Here is a 6,631-nt window from a genome sequence, read left to right as displayed (position 1 = left end):
GGTCCAGGCAGGACTGCCCAGGCCACACTGTGCTTCCTGGCTGGGTCCAGGCTTCGCTGCTCCAGCCGCATCTGGGTCTGGGCTACACCGCACTGCCCTGGCCGGGTCCGGCCCGCACCACGTAGGGGTGCCCTGGTTGTGGCAGGTCTGGGCCGGAGCATAGTTGGGGCCAGGGGGCTGCCCTGGCCATTGGAGGCTGGGCTAGGTTGGGGCCGGGTGCCCCTCCCCTGGCCACAGCAGGTCCCAGGTGGGTTTCCTATGAGATGGTGTCCCTAACCTCTGTTCTGTAATCCGATGATTACCTGTTCTGTTCATTCCCTCTGGGGCACCTGGCATTGGCCACTCTCAGAAGACAGGATACTGGGCTAAATAGACCTTTGGTCTGATCCAGTATGGCTGTTCTTATGTTCTTATCCCATTGAATTAAGTTGCAGTTGTGACCATACAACACTTCTGCAAACCAAGCCCAGGTGTGCCAAGTTGAACACAGAAATGTGTAACACAGTCAGTGGCCACCCATGAAAAGTTCAGTGAGTTAAGTGATTTTCCCAGTATCACAGAGGAACTCTGGCAAGGGCAGGGACAGAATCCAGTTCTCAAGATTTACTTTCAAGTGTCTAAAGCATGAGACCATTTCTTACCTTCCTGCAGTCTCCTGCTTCACCACTACACACCTTTCAGGTTCTGAAACAAATGAGGCTAGGGCCCTACAAACAACAGCCTCATTCCCTATACAACCCTGACTCATTTCCTGAGCACTGTCCATTCTGTACAGTGCAAGAGGCAGGGCTCCTGTAGAAAAAAGAGTATGTAATCATGAAATTAATGATTATCATAATACATATGCACAAAGGGACCAAATTAAGGTTGTACAGGCAATCTTAATTTTGGCATTTCCTGAAGGCAGGTGTACACTTAAAATGCTGGAGCGATGCAGCTGCACTGCTGGAGCACTTCCGTGAAGACATTTCTCCCATTGACATAGATAATCCACCTCCATGAGAGGCAGTAGCTATGCCGACGAGAGAAGACAGCACTGTCTACAGTGGGGTTAGGTTGGTATAACTGTGTCACTCAGGAATGTGGATTTTTCACACTCCTAAGTGACGTATTTATACTGATATACGTTGATAGTGTAGACCTGGCCTAACTTTTAGTGCTGGGCTTTGTAACTGTAACATTCTTTTAATGTAACTTTTCTGTGTGTAATATCCTAAGGTGTTTGTTTTTTTAAATCAAACTAGAACAAATTCCATCATGTGCAGCCATATTGATATCCATTAGCAGGGTTGGAATATTTAGGTTTAACAGCACACACCTTTGCCATTTGAGCTAACAAAATAACTGACAGTAGTAAAAGTTTGTTATCCTCAGTGGACCAGCCACTAGAGATATCCGAGATTCAAGTTTGATAGTGGATTCTATAGATGACAACAGAGGAATGTTGTGACGCCTGGCCAGAAAGGATTAAACATCCTACAGGATAAATGACTCAGATTCAACCCTTAAAGACATATGGGGAGATAATGTTTGTGATTTTATATATTTACATATATATTTGTAGTGGTTTACAATGTAATCAACAGTCCCTGTCTATGCTGTATTCTGTTAATTCAGAGATCAAAAGAACATCATAACATTTAAATGAACTATAAAGAAGGATGTGGCTGTATTCATCTATCTTCAAAATGTATATCTAGGAATGGTGGAAAAACAGACAATTGCCTTATGTTAATTCGTGTAGCTAAGTACCGGTGATGGACCTACTTCAAAGTCGACTTGATAACCTATTGTAAGCCAAGGGACTCCAACTTGTCAAAGAAGGTTTGAAATTGTATAAAAGATCCTTGGGTCCTGATCCTGTCATCTCAGATCTGCTTGAGGTTTCATGCAGGGGAAACCTAAGGCATCAGGACTGAGACCCCAGTTCTGACCAGACCGCCCTGAAGATAAACACTGGACTATAACCTATGGACTAAATTCGAAAAGAACTCTTTGCAACTACAAAGCTTACTATCTCTGCTATGAATCTGAATCCTAAGATTGACTCATGTCTGTATGTATATTGATCTTTTAACCATACTCTCTCTCTTTATTTTTAATACATTTTGGTTTAGTTAATGACTGACTGTAAGCATATATTTGGGTAAGATCTGAAATATTCATTAACCTGGGAGAACCTTTTCTTTTATATGATGAAAAAGATTTTCAGTAATCTTCATCATTCTTGTCTTGGGTATCTGGGTGAAGGCTGAGGCTGGGTTACTTTAAGGGAACTGTGTTTTGGACTTCTGAATAACCAGTAAGGTATAACAGAAGCTGTTTAGTGCTGGCTTGGTAAATCTAAGTATTGAAATATCCACCAGCTTTGGGGATTGTCTGCTCTATTCTTTGCAGTTCACCCTAATTGAGTGATGTCAGCTGGCTCCCCCTGGGCCTCCGGTCACAAATGTAAAGACTGAACAATCCTGCGTTCAATTCCAGGTTCTAACAAGGAGTGTGCCTAATGTTTGCGGACCCATCCACCTCTGTGCTCTTCTACTCCTGTCCTCTTTGCCTTGTCTCTGTCCCAGTTCTTCTCCCCTACCAGCTCTTATCCCAATCTTCTCTTCCCTGCCCCCCCAAGATCCTTACCCCTTTGCATTCCAGGAAGGGTGCATCCTTCTCCTCCTGGATTCCAACAGCCTCCTGCTGCCTGGGCTCCAGTAGTGGGGTCAGTGAGAGAGAGTCTCCCTGCTCTCTTTTCTGATGCCTGGCTGCCAGGAGAAACAATTGCAGGTCTTGCTCAGCCCCTGTCACCCCATGATGGAGGATGCTCAATCATTTTATGGGCATAGCACATGCTCAGTCTGGCCAGCACACAGAAGCTGTGTGGGGATGAAGCATACTCAGTGTCATTGGAATCTTAGGAGAATTTAGCTGCAAAACTCTAACTGGCCTCTTCTAAGAATATGCAAACTCCAGTTTTCAGATGCTTATACCTTGACTGAATGTGGGTAGATTTTCATGGGAACCAATGCAGGCACATCCCTGACAGTACAGCGTCCCCTTGCCAAATGTTAAGTATCTTCTCCAAAGAATGGAGGTGCTAGAGCTTCCCAATGAAACAGATGTACATATTTTTTAACATGGATAAAATGACATATTTTCCCATACTTTCATTCTCTAAAACACCTGATCTTTTTTTTTTTTTGGCTAAAAATTAAAAAAAAAATATCAGCCTGAGGCATGGAAAAATTCAGCCAAAATGTTTGGTAAAGTTCTAAACAACTGAAAACAGGGTCTTATATTGGAAAATGTTAGGCAAGTTGTTCATCATCATTAAGCATCTCTGCCATCACTGGCTATACTATAGTATTTATATGTAGTGATACATAACTTAGTTGCTATTGTCAGTATGAATAAGGAAGCATATTCTTCACATCACTATATCACAAGTATATTATCTTGAAATGTCTATATAATTTTTAATAAATTATTTCAGACTAATATTTATAGTACTTTTTTATATTATGACTGATGTCCTAGTGTTGCTTCTTGGGAATGTGTGAATGAGTTAGTGAGGTGGGGCGACTGCCCCACACAAGCAGAAGGGTAAGGCAGCCTTGGAGAGGCTGCACAGAACCCCGCCAGTCAGGAAAGGGCTCACTGGGAGAGTCAATCAGGAGAAGGCTTGCTGGAGCAGCCCATATATAAAGGACTTCCCTGGAGGGAAAGGGGGAAGGAAGGGTAGTGGAGCAATCGGGGAGCTCTTGGCTGACCATGGCCAGACTGAGGCCCTGAAGCAAGGGCAGGGAAGGTGCTAGAGCTACAGGGGAAGTTGCCCAGGGAAAGTAGGCAGCAGGAATAGGAGGATGGGTAGTAAGTGACTGCCAGTTATAGGGTCCCTGGGCCAGGACCCAGGGTAGCGGGCAGGCCTGCCTCCCCCCTTTATCCCTACTTGCCAGTGAGGAGAGTGGCCTAAATCCAGACTGCAGTTTGGCCCTAAAGCCAGAGGCTAGACTAGAGACTGCAGTTGGCTGTTCAGGCAAGTGGAAGGACTGAGGACCGCTTGTCTCTCAAAAGCGGGAAGACAGTGGGCTGGGGCAGAGCCAGAGGGCCATGTCCTGAAGAGGACACCGTAGTCTGGGAATGACAGGGGTCCAGATGGTCAAGACGATGGAGGAAGTGAAAATAAGGGTGAGTGAGACACTGCTAGTAAAAGGCGCTCTGGTGGTCCAAGAGAGCTAATTCCCAGCACGACCAGCAGGAGGCACTGTGGCAGTGAGTTGGCACTGCTACATTTAGATGTTGTAAAGTTGCTATAACCCTACTGTGACAGGTTCGATTACAGAAACCCCCTTGGAACTGCAATCTGATGTGCTGAGACTACCTCTGAGCCTGTTTTCCCTGCCAGGTTGGGACTTCAGAATCCTGTCTTGTTGAGCCAGACACGCTTGCCTGCTGCAAACACAGACCCAGGTCAGAACCACGTCCCCCAAAGCTGCAGGCTTAACTGAAAACAGCTTAAAAAGTGCTCCTGTCTCTAGCACGCAAAAACCCAACTCCCAATGGGATCCAAACCCCAAATAAATCTGTTTTACTCTGTATAAATCTTATACAGGGTAAACTCATAAATTGTCCCCTCTCTATATGCACAGCTTTTTGCTCCCCCTGGTATTAATTGCTTACTCTGTGTTAATTAATAAGCAAAAGTGATTTTATTAAGTATAAAAAGTAGGATTTAAGTAGTTCCAAGTAATAACAGACAGAACAAAGTAAGTTACCAGCAAAATAAAACAGAACACGCAAGTCTAAGCCTAATACATTTAAGAGAATGAATACAGGTAAATCTCACCCTCAGAGATGTTCCAATAAGCTTTTTTCACAGACTAGACTCCTTTCTAGACTGGGCCCAATCCTTTCCCCTGGTACAGTCCTTGTTCCAGCTCAGGTGGTAGCTAGGTGATTTCTCATGACTGCAGCCTCCTTTGTTCTGTTCCACACCCTCGTATAGCTTTGGCACAAGGCAGGAACCTTTTGTCTCTCTGGGTTCCCACCCTTCCTTCTATATGGAAAAGCACCAGATTTAAGATGGATTCCAGTACCACGTGACATGTTCACATGTCCTGCGAGACCTGCCAAGCCTTCATTCTTCCTGACCTGACTCACAGGAAGGCTTGCAAGTAAACAGAGCCATTTACAGTCAATTGTCCTAGTTGATAGGAGCCATCAAGATTCCAAACCACCATTAATGGCCCACATTTTGCATAATTACCATAGGACCTCAGAGTTATATTTCATATTTCTAGCTTTAGATTCAAGAATGATACATTTGTACAAATAGGATGACCACACTCAGTAGATTATAAGCTTTGTAATGATACCTTACAAGTGACCTTTTGCATGAAGTATATTCCAGTTACATTATATTCACACTCATTAGCATATTTTTATAAAATCATATGGAGTGCAACATCACACCTACTTTCTGCAGTGTCATGCCCTCTTTTCTTTTTGTGCTCATGTCATCACTATTTCCATTATTTATAGTGTCTTCAATATTTAACTGGCCAATTGTTTCAATCATTTAACACCCCCATCCTCTCAATATTGTAGTGAAGCACCCCAATTTAGGCCCTGATCCTGAAATTCATTAAACCCATGCAGAGCCCCACTGAAATCAATGGGGCTCCAGGTGGACACAGTGGTTCACTTGTGAAGATCCAGTTGCAGGATCTAGTCCTTAGTAATGTTTTCAATGGCAATTGTCAGAGTAATTTAAAATCCTCTTTTTTAGTGTACTTATACACATATCAGAATGGTAGCCGTGTTAGTCTGTATCAGCAAAAACAACGAGGAGTACTTGTCTCTAAGGTGCCACAGGTACTACTCGTTATTTTTGCCTATACACATACTGTACTTGTACATACTTGTAATGGCTTCCCTCATTACCTTCTCAGGTGAATTTTTATATATAATTAACCCTTTTTATGGTCTAAGGCAAGAACATGTAGTTTTTTTTAACCAGGATTCTTGTGTTTCATATAGCATAATCGTCTACCAGAAAGATCAGACCATAAACCATTGTTCTGTCAGGTTATTATATTTAATTTCACCAAAACCTAATAATTTAGAAAACTATTAACAAAGGAGTCAAGATTCTCAGAATCATGATCTAAGAGGTTTGTGTTCTAGCTATTTTAGGCTAAGCTAAGCATGTGAGTAATCTCATCTTCTTTCTGTAGTGACTTTAAGTATGTACTGAAATTTAATGTGCTTAAGTGCTTTGCTGAATAGGACCTAACTACATCAGCCACACCATCTGGGGCTCATTCACCTGCACATCTACCAATGTGATATATGCCATCATATGCCAGCAATGCCTCTCTGCCATGTACATTGGCCAAACCGGACAGTCTTTACGCAAAAGAATATATGGACACAAATCTGACATCAGGAATCATAACATTCAAAAACCAGTAGAAGAACATTTCGATCTCTCTGGTCACTCAATAACAGACCTCAAAGTGGCAATTCTTCAACAAAAAATCTTCAAAAACAGACTCCAACGTGAAACTGCAGAACTGGAATTAATTTTGCAAACGGGATACCATCAGATTAGGCCTGAATAAAGATTGGGAGTGGTTGG

The sequence above is a fragment of the Trachemys scripta genome, chromosome 2, assembly GCF_013100865.1.
Source record: "Trachemys scripta elegans isolate TJP31775 chromosome 2, CAS_Tse_1.0, whole genome shotgun sequence".
Classification (NCBI taxonomy): domain Eukaryota; kingdom Metazoa; phylum Chordata; order Testudines; family Emydidae; genus Trachemys; species Trachemys scripta.
This window is presented reverse-complemented; position numbering follows the sequence as displayed.